At 35.1% G+C, this 13376-nt stretch overlaps 1 protein-coding gene across 2 annotated transcripts in view; it reads right to left on the bottom strand.

Moving 5' to 3' along the window:
* LOC111401269 overlaps nt 1-2330 on the bottom strand; it is a 5958-nt gene extending 3628 nt beyond the window's left edge. Inside the window, exons 1-2 of one of the 2 annotated variants that reach the window (XM_023028947.1) lie at nt 2109-2330; nt 1559-1640 (exon numbers count right to left, since the gene is read on the bottom strand). The gene's annotated coding sequence lies outside the window, so the exon portion shown is untranslated. The remainder of the gene's footprint in view (nt 1-1558; nt 1641-2108) is intronic. The other variant, XM_023028948.1, reaches the window with a different exon arrangement.
* Between the last annotated feature and the right edge of the window lie 11046 nt (nt 2331-13376).

Raw genomic sequence — 13376 nt, 5'->3', positions numbered from 1 at the left:
GTGGGGTTGTTGGGGGGGGGGGGGGGGGGGGGGGGTTGCGGGTAAAATATATATCCTCCCTCCCTCTCCCCCTTTATCCTGTATCATTATTGTGCTCTTCTTGATAATAGTTTTTCTCACAGATATCAAATGACAAGAACACAAAGCAAAGCACTGCAAAACCCAAAAACTTTCTGTCCCATCTCCATGTTGATTCTTGTAAATTCGTAGCTGGGAAGAAATTTTAATATGGACAACAGATGGTAGGACCCGGGGGGGGGGCTCAGATGCTGTAGCATTGTAGCATGCATGGTATCAACAAACCTCTGGGTAGAGCGATTGGGATAGAAATAGAAATGAATAAGTACACGAAGCAGCCACCATAATAAACTACTGCACATAGGACAAACTTGGGATAGAAATGGAAATAAATAAGTACACGAAGCAGCCACCATAATAAACTACTGCACATAGGACAAACTTGAGCATCAATATGAATTAACTAGAGCAGTTAAAAACCAAATCCAGATGCCCATTTTTTGGTAAATTGAAGCAGATAACCATGTTAAATTTTATTCCTTTGCAAATCAAGAGAACAACAAACTAAAGCCATATTCTCATTAAATTTTGATTGGCTACAAGAATCCTTCCTTATTGCATTTTGTTTGTTGCTAAATCTAATGAAAGACATAAAGTAACTAGATCTTAGAAACTCAACTATCAGAGGATAAGTTAGTTCTAGTCTACTTTTCCCCCTTTCAACTTGCCTTTTTGCTCATTAAAAAGAAAAGAAAAAAAAAGAAGAGAAAATCCTATGAAAAAAGGTTGCACGACCTTTTCGGTTTAGAACTATTACAAACTCAAATTATGCAACAAAGTAAATCACCCTATTAAAGAATATTCAAAGCAGCAAAGCAGTGTAAACATGAGTTCTACCAAACTGAAGTTGTCAAAGCAAAATGAAAATTGATGGACCCAACCTATAATTTTCCAAACACGTGGCAAGGCTTAAAATATGTAAACTAAATTCAAGTTTATAGACAAACATTCGGATATTTGAGAGAGTCCGACCATAATGGTCATAATTCTCAGACTCCCACAAAAACAAGTGGTAAATACATTTACTAACACATGTCCACCTCAATTAGGTTACTACTTATCAGTTACTACCACGGTCCCACATCTTTAAAACTAGCCTGCATCAAGTTAACCGACATTAAAAGGGTGCTATGGGCATATAAAACAACAAAAGAAACAAAGAAACAAACAAGCACACATTTATTCAGAAACAATACTCTGCATGAAATGAAGAGCACAAATTACATATTCCAATAAACAGAAGAAACTATTGTCTTTTAGGAAAAGCTATCTAGTAGCTGCCACTGCAATTATGAATAACGCAAGTTCAACTGTAGATTCGAAGATTTGCAGTAAAATGGAAGCAAAAAATTCCCCTGGTTACTCATTAAGATACAGAAACCTTGCAGACACAGACACTATAAAAATCAATTAATGAAAAGAGAAACGTCCACTTAAAAATTGGAATAATTATATTTAAGCTAACAGTTGTAAACTTTACCGATTTCTAAAAGGCCCCCCGATCTGCAATAACAAACTGGATTTATTTCGATCAAAATCGCCAAACAAGTCTAAATTGAACCCTGAGAAAGTAAGGAGAATTATAAAAATATGGAAAACAATCAATAATTAATTCACATATGAAACAGCTGAAATAAAAAGCCCACGAATTCACAAAAATCAGCAGAAACCAAAGAAACCGATTTAGGGTTTCGCCACAGCCACAAGACTAATAAAACACAAAAAATTCTATCACAGAAAAGCGGAAATTTTAGAGAGAAAAGGGCCAAAATCTTATTCCGAAACCCTAAATAACAATTTTTACCTTAGGTTTAGAAGTAGCGTGAAGTCGTATACGTATATACGTTATAAATATGACATACATACCAAAGATTAGGGTAAAAGTACGGTAATTAATGCAGCAAGATATCAAATTAAAAACGCTTAAATCCTCAGCATAGTCATAGTATATAGCAAAAGGTATATGTAATTCGAAAATATTGAATAACAATAGAAATTAAAACTTCCCGAACATAGAAAATGAAATTTACCTATTTAGAAAGAATAAAGCTCCAAATCCAAGCTCCACCTCTTCAATTCACCTCAATGAAGAGCTCCAATTTTTTATATGTTTAAATCCGCATTCCTTTTTCCCTTTACTTTAAAAAAATTAAAAATCAAAAGAACAATTTGAATTATTCTGTCTTCCCAAAACCCTAGTTTGAATTTCAATGTTTCTTCTTTTCTCTTACCAAGATTTTTTTATTTTTTATTTTTTTGGCACTTTGCAAAATAATTTGATTATTTTATAACTTCAATTTGCCAATTTTTTCGGGAAAAATTGCAATCAAGGTACCAAATCTTTCGTTTATTAGCAGACTTTGCCCAACCTTTTATTTGTGCTACCGCGAGTACCAAACCTTTTAAAACTGTGCAGCTCAAATCTAAATTGATAGTTTCCGTTAGTTTGACCCTAAAAATCATCAGTTGACCCCAGAAATTAAAAATTTAATAATTTGACCACATAAAACATGGGTATTTTAGATAAAACACATTTTTCCAATTAAATAAAAAATTTTAAAAATAAAAAATTAAAGTCACAACCCATCCCCATCTCCTTCTTCCCCAAATCAAAATCATTTCACCCCATCACCACATTCACCGCTAGTAGAGATGACAATGAGCTGAGTTAAGTTAGCGTGGCCCTTTAACCCACGGGCTCGTGGCTCGTGAAAGATGAGCCAAGCTCGAGCTCAGCTCGGCCCACAAGCCGCTTGCGAGCTCGTGATTTTTTAAGTTTTTTGGTAAATTTGTACATTTTGGACCTTTTCTCGAGCTCGGCCCACGAGCCGCTTGCGAGCTCGTGATTTTTTTAATTTTTTGATAAATTTGCACATTTTGGACCTTTTTTTAAAAAAAAATTCATGTCTCATCAAAATGGCTCGTGGGATCGACGAGCCGAGGACTCGGCTCGTGGAATTGAGCCCAATGACGAGCTTGAGCCGCCCGCAAGTCGAGTGGTCGAGTTGACAAGCCGCTCGACCTGTTTGACATCCCTAATCGCTCGCAGCCTTACTACCCACCGGCATCACCACCTCGACCGCCACTCTTTCAATCTTTCTTCTCTCCTTCACCAACCCCAACCCACTCCCTTTTCCACCGCACCCAGCGTCGACACCTCCCAAAACCAACTACAATGACCTCCATGAAAATGAGCTTGAATTTGTACCATTTGTGAGTGATAAAAATAATGAAGGAGAAGCAATAGTGAGAAAAAGTGAGCTTGAATTTGGAACTACCATCATTTGCAGATTTCGAAATTGGGGAAGAAAGGGCCAAGTTAGTGACTTCAGAATCAATTTTTGCATGCATTTTCAGCATGTTTTTCAGTGTGAAAATTTGCTTCTGAAATTTAAATTCTCTTAATTTCAACACCTAGGAAAAGAACTTGAGTCTGTGAGAGATTGGGATTTCTCAAATGTTTGGTCGAGCTTATATTTTGTGGTGGCTATGATTGTGGCAGGCGATAGCGGCTTCGACAGCAAGTGGGTTAATTTGGTTGGGTTTAGGGGGAGGGAAGGATTGAAAATGGGTGGTGTTGATGCCGGTGGGTAGTGGTGGCTGCCAACGATAAATGTGGTGGTTGATTTGGAGAATAATGAGATGGGGATGGGTTATGGTTTTATTTTTTATTTTTTGATTTAATAGAAAAAAAAGTGTTTTATTCAAAATACCCACGTCTTATGTGGTCAAATTATTAAATTTTTAATTTCTGGGGTCAATTGACTGTTTTTTGGGTCAAACTAACAGAAACTGTCAATTTAGACTTGAGCTGCACATTTTTAAAAGATTTGGTACTCACGGTGGCACAAATGAAATGTTTGGACAAAGTCTGCTAATAAACGAAATATTTTGTACCTTGGTTGCAATTTTCCCATTTTTGGGGAATTTGGCCAAATGACCCAGTTGGAGAATGAGTGTGGACAAATAGCCTTTGACCAACATTGAAATAGAATAAAAAAAATTTAAAATATTTTAATTGGTAAAATGACAAAGTTGTCCTTCAATTTATATCAAATTATTCACTCAACTTCTTTCATTCCACCTTCTTCTTTCTTCTTCACTTTCTCTGTGAAATCTTATTCCCCAAATTTAAATTTCAAACCCGTCTTCTTCACCTTAATTTTCACTATATCTCAATATTACAAAAACCTTTTTTTTTTTTTTGTATTCAAGTTTATTTCACATTATTTTATCCTCTTTGGTACAAGCTAGTACAGCCAAAAAGATAATTTTTTCTCCAATTTTTTTCTTTTTTGTTATTTTGAAATGTGATTTTGTGATTCCATTGCTATAGTTTTATAATGAAAATTTGTAAAAATTGTATTTTTTTTTTATGATTTCATGATTTATTTATATATTTAGTTTAGTTTTAGTTGAGTTTTTTAATGTGGATGAATTTTTGATATATTTGGGGTTTTGAAGATGATGAGTTAAAAAAATTCATTTATTAGCATTACTATAAACCGAAATTGTGATATGTAAATATGCTTGTTCTTTGATATGCCTTGAAACTTAGAGAGTTGCATTATGAGTAATTTAATTTAAGTAATTCTGCAATTTTTAGTAAAATTCTTCATATTATACTTTACTGTAATTCCTATTTTGTGTGAGTCTCATTATTAAACTCTACACTTATTGATTTCAGAATTTTTTCGTATTACGTTTTGCCTATTTTTACTACAATACCCTTATTTGTAAATTGGAACTTGACCTACTAAATAATGTATATAAGTTGGTAATTTAAAAGGTTGTGTATCCCCTTGATTTTATTGAATCATTTTATTCTTTAGTTGCATAAACGTTGTATCATTATGCCTACATTGATTATTACTTAATTTGACTTTGATTTACCTGTTGTTCCAAGAAAGAGAACTAGCATTGAAATTGTTTAAAAGTGGAAACACACTAATTTTGGTTGCGATAGATATGGCAACTCGTGGCCTTGATATTCCCTACTTTACTCACGTTATCTACAAAGCCACTAACTGATTTGATAAGCCAATCAGGAGGTATCCATTGGCTGATTTGGTTTACAAATCGAGCTCCATATGAAGGTAAAAGTAGACGTGGTGTGGGCATTTTGGTGGTCGTGATTTTAGAAGTGATAACTCTTATACTCGAAGTGGGGGAAGCACATATTAGTACAGTGATAATGGTTGAAATAATGGCAATTATAGTGGTGGGGGTATGATTCTAGTGTAAATAGAGCTTAGGATTAGCGTTTTACAGTACCCCTCAAAATTATTTTTTTCAAGGTATATATATTTTCCACTCGATTTGAGGATTTTGATGTTTTGGAGAATGTAGAAAAGTTGTAGACTACATTTGAAAATGCGCATATCAATACGATTACTTTATTCTAGGAGATGAATTTTTTCTGTAGGATATGTGTCTTTTATTAAATATTGGTGTGTATCTTTATTGCGTTATGTCTCAAGAAAAAGGCATAAATGTCATTTCTGGACTTATACGCGTACATGAGAACGGCACAAGTGACATTGCATGAATTATAAACTTTCATTAAAACAATACAAGTGTCGTTGTTGGACTTATATAAGTATCTATGAGAATGGAACAAACGTCATTACAAGCAAATGGGTTAACTTAGTTCAATACTCCATATTTTAGCACCAGCATGTTCACTGAGAACAACACTTGTACTGTTAATGAGATGAAATTTTCTAAGAGAACGGCACAAGTGACGTTACCGAAATATAAACTTCTATTATTATTATAAGAATAGCACAACTTAGGGTGTTCAATTTTAAAGGTCGTTGCGTTGGAACCAAACGAAAATAAAGGAAAAATCAGCAGAACAACTCAAGTGCCGATACTGATAATAAAACGGCACTTGTGTCGTTCTGTCTATGAATAAGAGTTTAAGCAGTCGCGACCCTTCTATGCCTTGAGAAATAATAAATTGAACCCATTTAAGTTGTAAGGTGGATATGACATTTAAAAAAATTGAGAGATATGCTTGTTACTTGTATTTTGTTGAAAATAATAAAATTACTCGTGCCTTCATCAGCTTTATATCAAATAATCTATATCATTTCAATCGTTCTTTGTTACATGATCTACTTTTCTTGCGTACTTTAGAAATCCAGTGCTTGAGGATAAAAGGCCATTGAGAACGACACTTGTGTCGTTACTGAGATGAAAAGTTCCAAGAGAACGGCACAAGTATCGTTTAGAGGATGAAAAGGTCATTAAGAACGGCATTTGTGCCGTTACTGAGTGAAAAGTTCTAAAAAAACGACACAAGTGTCATTATCGAAATGTAATTTGTTCATGAGAACGGCACAAGTGCTATTACTGTAAAGAAAATGACACTTGTGTCGTTCTGTCAATTGAGAAATATGCTCATTATTTGTATTATATTGAAAATAATAGAATCACTTGTGCTTTTAAACTCATTTTAGCTGCAAGATGGACACTCCGTGTACAAAGTTAGAGATGTGCTCATTAACTATATTTTCTAACAAATGTAGATAACAACTTGTGATTTTTTCAACTCGATATCGTAAAATTTATGTCAATTCTACCGTTATTTGTCACATGGTCAACATTTCTGATTTTCTTAAGTTAGGGGATCCAATGCTTGAGATCGCTGTAGTGAAAAAGATGCAAAATATCAAAAAATCATCGAAACGGCACAAGTGTCATTAAACGTCGTTTGTGTCGTTCTATCTTTAAACACTAGTATGAGCCACCATAACCTGTCTGATCCTCGATAGTCGATGATTTGAACTAATTTAAGTTGCAAGATGGATATGTCGTGTACAAAAGTTTGAAAGATGTGCTCATTAATTATATTTTCTAACAAATGTAGATAATGACTTGTGAGTTCTCCACTCTATATCGTATAATCTATGTGAATTCTACTGTTATTTGTTATATGATCAACATTTCTGACTTTTTTTAAGTTAAGGGATTCGATACTTGAGGTCGTTGTGATGGAAAAGATGTAAACTATTGGAGAAATCATCGGAACGGTACAAGTACCGTTAAACGTCACTTTTGTCGTTCTATCTTTAAACACTAACATGACCCGCCACGACCCATCGTATCCTTGATAATCGATAATTTAAACTTATTTCAGTTGCGAGATGGACACTCCGTGTACAAAGTTTGAGAGATGTGCTCATTAACTATATTTTCTAATGAATGTAGATAACGACTTGTGATTTCTCCAACTCTATATCGTATAATCTATGTCAATTCTACCGTTCTTTGTCACATGGTCAATATTTCTGATTTTCTTAAGTTAGGGGGTCCAATACTTGAGATCGTTGTAGTAGAAAAGATGCAAAATATCGAAAAAAATAATAGGAACGACACCAGTGCCGTTAAACGTCACTTGTGTTGTTCTATCTTTAAACACTAGTATGAGCCGTCACGACCCCTCCAATCCCTAATAATCGATGATTCAAACTTATTTAAGTTGCAAAATGGACACGTCGTGCATAAATTTTGAGAGATATGCTTATTAATTATATTTTATAACGAATGTAGTTAACGACTTGTGATCTCTCCACTCTATATCATATAATATATGTGAATTCTACTGTTATTTGTCACATGATCAGCATTTCTGACTTTCTTAAGTTAGGGGGTTCAATGCTTGTGGTCGTTGCGGTGGAAAAGATGTAAACTATCGGAGAAATCATCAGGACGGCACAAGTGTCGTTAAACGTGACTTGTGCCGTTGTATTTAAACACTAGTATGAGCTGCCACGACCCGTCTGATCCCCGATAATCGATGATTTGAACTCATTTAAGTTACAAGATGGACACGTCGTGTACAAAATTTGAGAGATGTGTTCATTAATTATATTTTCTAACGAATATCGATAACGACTTGTGATTTCTCCACTCTATATCGTATAATCTATGTGAATTCTACTGTTATTTGTCACATGATCAACATTTCTGACTTTCAAGTTAGGGGGTTTAATGCTTGATGTCATTGCGGTGGGAAAGATGTAAAATATCGGAGAAATCATCGGAACGGCACAAGCAAGTGTCGTTAAACGTCACTTGTGTCGTTCTATCTATAAACATGAGTATACGCAGTCACGATCTATCCATGCCCCAAGAACCAATAAGTTGAACTAATTTCAGTTGAAAGATGGGCCTATCATTTACAAAAGTTGAGAGATGTGTTCATTAATTATATTTTCTAACAAATCAATACAATGGTTTATGATTTCACCATCTCGATATCGTATAACCTATGTCAATTCAACCTTTTTTGTCACGTGATCAACCTTTCTGACTTTCTTAAGTTAAGAGACCCAAAGTTTGAGGTCGTTGAGTTAGAAAATAAGCAAAATATTTGAGAAATTAATAGAACAGCACAAGAGCCATTAAACGACACTTCTGTCGTTCTATCTATAAACACAAGTATATGTAGCCACGACTCATCCATGCCCGATAACCAATAAACTGAACGCATTTAAGTTAAAAGATGGGCGTTCCGTTTACAAAAGTTGTGAGATCCGCTCATTAATTATATTTTCTAATGAATCAATACAATGATTTATCGTATAACCTATGTCAATTCAACCGTTCTTTTGTCATGTGATCAACCTTTTTGACTTTTTTAAGTTAGAGGATCCAAGATTTGACGTCGTTGCATTGGAAAATAACCAAAATATTTGAGAAATCAACAGAACGACACAAGACTAATTAAACGACACTTGTGTCGTTCTGTCTATAAACACAAGTATACGCAGCCACGACTCATCTATGTATCAAAAACTAATAAGTTGAAATCATTTAAGTTGAAAGATGGGCGTTCCATTTACAAAAGTTGTGAGATGTGCTTATTAATTATATTTTTAACGAATTAATACAATGACTTATGATTTTACCAACTTGATATAGTATAATCTATGTCAAATCAACCACTCTTGTAACGTGGCCAACCTTTCTATCTTTCTTAAGTTAGCGGATCCAGTGTTTGAGGTCATTACGTTGGAAAATAAGCAAATTATTAAAGAAATCAACAGAACGGCACAATGGCTGTTAAACAACACTTGTGTTGTTCTATCTATAAACACTAGTATATGCAGTCATGACACATTCATGCCCTGAAAACCAATAAGTTGAATTCATTTCACTTGTAAGATGAACATGCCATTTACAAAAGTTGAGAGATGTGCTAATTAATTATATTTCTAACGAATCATTACAATGACTAGTAATTCATCAACTCGATATCTTATAATCTATGTCAATTCAACATTTTTTTGTCACGTGTTCAACCTTTCTAACTTTCTTAGGTTATAGGATCCAATGTTTGAGGTTGTTGCATTAGAAAATAAACAAAATATTGAAGAATTCAACAGAACAACACGAGTGTCGTTACTGATAATGAAACGACACTTGTTCGTTCTGTCTATATACGCGAGTATAAACAACCACAACTCGTCCGTGCCCTCGATAATCGATATGTTAAACTTATTTAAGTTGTAAGATAGACATGCCTCTTACAAAATTTGAGAGATATATTACCTATTTATTACTTTGATTTTTACTTGTACTTTCACCAACTCGATAACATATCAGACATATCGTTTCAACTGTTCTTTATGACATGATCAACATTTATATGTTAAATACATTAGATAGTCCATTATTAGAGATCTTTTCATTGAAAAACCAAACTACAGTAGATAACGATTGTATTGTCGTTTTCCATAGCAGAAAATTGCTGAAGTGTCATTCTACTTATCAGATAACAGTTTGAGCACCATTATCATCCTATAGCTGCAGACGACACAAAAAATAACACCATCATAAATATTATTCAATAAAGATGTACAATATACATGAATTTTCTAAAAGTGTCTTTCTTCTTTCTTCAAATGTAATGAAATTTTTCATTGTAGATAGTATGCTTATCAAACTATTGTTCAAATACTCAAAATAGATGAAGAACATAATAGATAAGATAATTTTAGAGTAGGAAATATGATAGATGAAGATGAGCAAACACGTAATTGTGATTTGAAAACCTAAACTTGAATTTAAGAATTAATTGGATTGATGTGGGTGTTAAGAGTCTTTTCCCATGGTGGGGATATTTATGACATTTGACATTGTTTGTTTATTGTATTTCATAATTGGATGCCATTTGACCAAGAAACATTGAGAGATGGATAATTAACCAAAAACATTGCTTGTCAGAGTCTTAAGAATAGAATCGCTTCTCAAAGGTTTGGATGTTGGTATGTATGTTTTAAGACTTTTGTCCTTATTTGAGCCCCATTCTTTGAAAAGAATGTATTTTTAAATAGTATTTTGATATCATTTTAGTTATATATTTTTCAATAAAATAATATTACATGTAAATTTAAAATTTTTCCTTATTTTTTAACCATATATTTCCCATCAATACAATATTCAAAAATACATTTTTTTGGAAAAAATGGGAGTCAAATATATGCTTTATTACAAAAGTGGGTATTCAACATGTGACAAGCATGTGGAATGTCAAAGACAACCTGGATTTCCTTCTTGGGTAGGGTTATCGAGTTGTTCTATTAATAAAATATTAATATATGATAAGTGTGTTTTTACACACTTATTTAGCACTTTTGGGGACTTAAAAGTTCCATTATACTACTTGATCACGACCCGTGCACTTACGGCGTGCCATTTAATACCGATCAAGTTTTTGGCGCCGTTGCCGGGGACTGTTTTTATCAAATTACCAATTAATTTGTCAATCACTTCAACGAACTTTACTTTTTGTTTTAAATTTCCCATTTTAAATCCAAAAGTTACTTTGTCTTCGTTTTTGTCAAATTCCTTACTCGTTCATTGTTTATGCATCGTTCGCGAAGTCTCAATCTTCTAGAATTTGATCCTGAAATCGAAGGGACTTTCCGAAAGAGGCTTAGAGAACAAAACGAGTTGAAAAGACAACAACGAGACATGGAGCATCAAGAAGGTCATCTGGACCCTCTTATTCGACATGAACAAGCTCCTCGGGATGGTGTGCCGCCTGGTTTTGATAATCAAGAAGGGTAGGGTTCAAAATCCTGTAGTCAATGAGGAAGATATGTTGTTTAGGGATTTTCTGAACCGCCCTGTCGTTGAGAACCAAGCGGGTATCATTTACCCGTCATATGGACATCCTAACTTTCAACTGCGACCGGATGTCATTAATCTATTCTTCAATTCTTTATCATTCTATGGTTGAATAGATGAAAACCCACACGCTCACATCGTGAGATTCATGGAAATTGTTAGCAATTTCACATATGAAGGTGTGAATGATGAGGTTATGAGAATGAGGTTATTCGTGCATACTCTGAAAGATAAGGCAAGAGAGTGGATTGACACTCTACCTTCGAGGAGTATCACGAGTTGGGTGGAGTTGGTACAAAAATTCACTACTAAATTTTTCCCACCTGCTTGTATGGCCAAGTTAAAGCACGATATAACCACTTTCCAACAACTTGACTCTAAAACCTTTCACGAGGCTTGGGAGAGGTTCGAGGACATGCTAAGAAAGTGCCCAAACAATGGGATTACTTTAGCACAACAAGTCCAGTACTTCTACGCCGGGTTAACTCCTTCTCAGTGCTCAAATGTTGACTCATCGTCAAACGGATCTATCCAAAACAAAAGTATCCGAGAGGCGTATAAGCTATTTGAGGTGATGAGTGAACAGAGTGCCATGTGGCCAGATAGACGTGCTAAAGTGGGAGTTAGTGGAGCTCGAGAGAGTGAAGCATACTTTCTTATGTTATCAAAGATTGACTTTCTAGCACGAAAAGTAGAAGGACTTTCTACTTCGTCATCTGGCTCTCATTCAGCTCATATGGTCCAATCTCCACCGGTCTGTGAAATGTGTGGAGCTAATCATTTGAGTTCAAGTTGTCCGTTGATTGCCAGTAGTTTGGGATCCACCGAGCAATTGGCATATACACAAAATTTTCAACGCCCTGGGTATAATCCTTACGCTCAAACTTATAAACCCTGGATGGCATAATCACCCTAACTTCTCTTATGGGAAAAACCAGAATGTGTTAAATCCTAAACCACAAGAGAAGAAAGAAGGTTGGGAAGAGGCCATTGCTAAGTTAGCAAATCATTAATTACAATACCAAGAACGCAATGATGCCTCGTTGAAAAATTTGGAAAGGCAGGTGGGCCAGATTGCAAAACTTCTCTCTGAGAGGCCTCAAGGGCCTTTACCTAGTGACACTGAAACAAATCCCAGAGAGAATGCAAAGGCCATTATTACCAGGAGTAGGATTCAATTGCTTGAACCCACGGTAGTACAGCGAAAGGCTCAAGCTGACAAAGAACCATTCGTTGAAAATGAGGTGGTGCAAGCACCTAAAGAGGTTGTTGAAGAAGGTAAGACTGATGAACAGGAGCCATTGACATCAAAGACTCCAATTCCAGTCAAAGCTTATGTACCTCCTATTCCTTTCCCTCAAAGGCTCCAGAAGCATAAACTGGATATTCAATTTGGTAAGTTTTTGGAGGTGTTTAAAAAAGCTACACATTAACATTCCGTTTGCAAATGCTCTGGCTCAAATGCTGAGTTTTCCGAAGTTCATGAAAGATATCCTTTCTAACAAAAGGAAACTTGAAGAGCATGAAACGGTGATGTTGACGGAAGAGTGTAGCGCCATTCTCCAGAACAAATTGCCTCCTAAAATCAAAAATCCAGGGAGCTTTACTATTCCATGTGCTATTGGGGATCTTAATTTTACTAAAGCTTTGTGTGATCTCGGAGCGAGCATTAACTTAATGCCCTTTTCTATTTTTGAAAAGTTGGGAATGGGAGAAGCAAAGGCTACTACGGTATCATTGCAATTGGCCGATCGGTTAATTAAATATCCTCGAGGTGTGGTTGAGGATGTCTTGGTAAGAGTGGATAAGTTCATCTTCCCTGCTGATTTCATTATACTTGACATGGAAGAAGATAATGATATCCCTATCATTCTGGGACTACCATTTCTTGCCATCGGTCGAGCCTTGATTGACGTACAGGAGGGTAAACTCATTTTAAGGGTACAAGATGAGCAAGTCACTTTTAACATCTTGAAATCCATAAAGTACCCGTCGGAACCAGATGACTGTTTTTGGGTGGATATGATTGATCATTTGGTTGCCAACTCTCTTTATGGGCGTTCTGACGACACTCTTGAGAGATGCCTAGTAAGTTCTTCTGATATAAGTGATGGTGACCCCGATGTTGAAGGTATGACAAAGTACTTGGAAGCTAC

This window comes from Olea europaea, chromosome 10 (genome assembly GCF_002742605.1).
Source record: "Olea europaea var. sylvestris chromosome 10, O_europaea_v1, whole genome shotgun sequence".
Taxonomy (NCBI): Eukaryota; Viridiplantae; Streptophyta; class Magnoliopsida; order Lamiales; family Oleaceae; genus Olea; species Olea europaea.
The sequence above is the reverse complement of the archived record's forward strand: the minus strand, read 5'-3'. Positions and strand labels throughout refer to the sequence as shown.